The following is a 2,877-nucleotide window of genomic DNA, read 5'->3' on the forward strand; positions in this document are numbered from 1 at the left end:
AGTTGCAAAATGTCATTTGATTGAAATATGGAATGTTTTGTCCCCTGGAAACAAATTCTCCGATTTGAAGACTAGTTTCTGTTGTTAGAAAAAAATCAACATCTCTTTTTTGTCTTGTTTTTTGGTCAGACAAAAGAAAGAAAAGATACATATAAAAATAAAACATCTAAATGTGACATCGGCTGAATTACGGTGCATTTAACAGCCATAAATGCTCCCTAATGCGTACTTTCGAGTATTCTTCTAGATTCGCACTTATTATCAGCAGCTCTGCAGGTTCTGTTACTCTTTTTGATGAAATCCTGAGAGGTGCAGAGGCAGAGGGGAGCAGACGAAGTTGCTGAATAAACACTTGGAATCCATTCATTCGCAAAGTGGCTCCAGGGGACAGAGAGGAGGGGCGACATGAGAAAAAGAGGGGGAATGAAAGAGTGTGAGACAGAAAAAGAGGGAGACACAGAGTGAGAGAAACACATGAGAGAGCGCACAACCCTTTTCTTGCTCAAGCTCATCAAGTACGGGCCAGGGCTCCTGAAAACGCAGGGATTACCAGGGTGCTGGGGCTGTGCTGGCCTGGGCCGCCACTGCTCACTCCTGCACTGCACGCTACACTGCCCTGCTAAAGCACTGAACATGGTTCTCACACACACACACACACACCTACACACACACTTGCATATACCCTGCTCAGTTTTTCATTTGCAAAAATTCGCTATGATGTTTGACCACATAGATACAAAAAGACACAGCAAATGCTGTCCCGTTCACATTCACCCAATCTTACACCTACAAGTATGCAACTGTCCTGTGTATGTTAGCCTAAAGTTGACAATGAGGAAAAGACTCTAACTGACAAATAAAATGAAAGGTTTTCTGCAGTTCTTCGCTCATTCAGAAACATAAACTCTCATGACCGTCGCAATAAGATTGAAGATGTGTTACTGGAGTATTTGTTTCTGCCAGCAACCCTCTGCCCCCAAGACACTTAGGAAATCCCATATAGCCTTCAGCACTGCAGCCACGGAAGTTGCAAGATGCATCCAAAAGAGGAAAAAAAAACTTTGAGGCTAAATCCTGTTAGGATAAGCACTGCAATTAAACAATTAGCACGTGAGCCGCGTGAGCACAAAGTAGAAAAATTGGCTCCGGACTACATGGTTGAGTGCTTGAGGCTAGTTGTTCATCAGTGATAAACTACAGATTACTAAGAAGAAGAAGCCTTGAATTGTAGTTGAAGATCATATTTCTATTGTTGAGATTCAAGCTAAATGTTCTAATGATTAATTAACAATTTGACAGCGTGGTAAACGCTTCTGTTTTCATTTTTGCTGAAAAGTAATACAGAATCAAGTCTACTGTCATGGTTTATCATCAAAGGTTTTATTATGCTTGAGGGTTATATATAGATTTTTGTGTGTGTAAGTTGTCTATAAAGTTGTAAATAGCACAGTAAGGGACTTTTTTTTTTTTAAGGGGCTTTTTTAGTTTGCTAGAAGTCCAGGCTTTTCTTTAGTTCTACATCACCGGTGGACACATTTGCATATTGTCTGCCTGTCAGCTAGTTTTGTCAGGGGTGGTGGGTGAGAAGGACACGGATGCGGACTTCAAAAAGCAAACTAGATTCATTTAACAAAAACAAAGTAACAAACCAAATGCGCGGCTGAGCCGGATAACAAAGAAACTTAAACTGTGGAATCAAATGAAACATTAACAAGACTAGGAACAAAAAAACAACTTAGCATGGCATGGATAAATACTTAACTTTGAAACACTTGACGTGGCATGATGGTGCATAAGTATGGTGCAAGGATCTCACAAAAACTGAAGGCAAACAGGGAACTTAAGTACTGTGGGGAACTGATGAGTGCAGCTGATGGAAATGAGTGCAGGTGATGTGAATGAAACTAATTGCAGGGAAACTAAAACATGGGAAAACTAAGAACTAAACTAAGACATGACTAAAACGTGATCTAAAACCAAACATGACCTAAAAACATAGTCCCATGACAAGTTTGGCCTGCCAAAAAGTAATCATGCCATTTTTCCAGTGCCCGGTACAGCTCTACTTAAATTGACTTCATTCACATTTTTTGGTTAGATTATACATATAACCTGGTACCGAATACCTTTTTTTATTCTTATTTTATTAAGAATAAGCTGGCAAAAAAAAAAAAATGAAAATGAAGATCGCTGATTGGTTTATGCTGTACATCACATGTACAGCAGTGCTAGACTCCTGCACACGTTGACACTATGAAGCAGGTCTTTTTACAAATCTGTGCACATGGTTAGAATATCTGTAAGCACAAACTTCTAAACCTCTAGCACTGATATGCCATATGTATTTGGATGGCATACCTGTACATTCATGGATTTATAACCCAAAAGCATGGTGCATAAAGTGAGAGTGAAATTATTTTGAACAAATCTGCTCATCTGAGCTTATCTTTGTAATACTTATGTGTAAAAGATATTCAATACGTTTCTTTGAGAGAAGTGCTGAAAATGAAACAGTCATACTGGCTCAAAGCCACAAAGTGATCGTAAGAAGGGAGGATGGGGGGGTTGGGTGGAGAAGCTTAGAGTTTCACTTTTAACCATAGGTCTGTATTTAAATTAAGCTTGGGTTCAACATACGTATTATCAATGGCATGACAACTGTTTATCAAAAGACATTTGTCACTTCCTGGTTGGATTTCAGGAATAATATTACTTAGTTAGAATAACAAAACTATCTTGGATCACCCTTTTACAATGTGACTGTGCAATAACACTCCTCACATGTGGAAGTTATACATTTTTCCTCTCCATCGTGGCAGTTTTGGCGCTGTTATGGCAATGAGCTGATCGCAATATAGTAGACAGGTGTGCTATCTA

The sequence above is a fragment of the Odontesthes bonariensis genome, chromosome 15 (genome assembly GCF_027942865.1).
Source record: "Odontesthes bonariensis isolate fOdoBon6 chromosome 15, fOdoBon6.hap1, whole genome shotgun sequence".
In the NCBI taxonomy this organism is placed as follows: Eukaryota; Metazoa; Chordata; class Actinopteri; order Atheriniformes; family Atherinopsidae; genus Odontesthes; species Odontesthes bonariensis.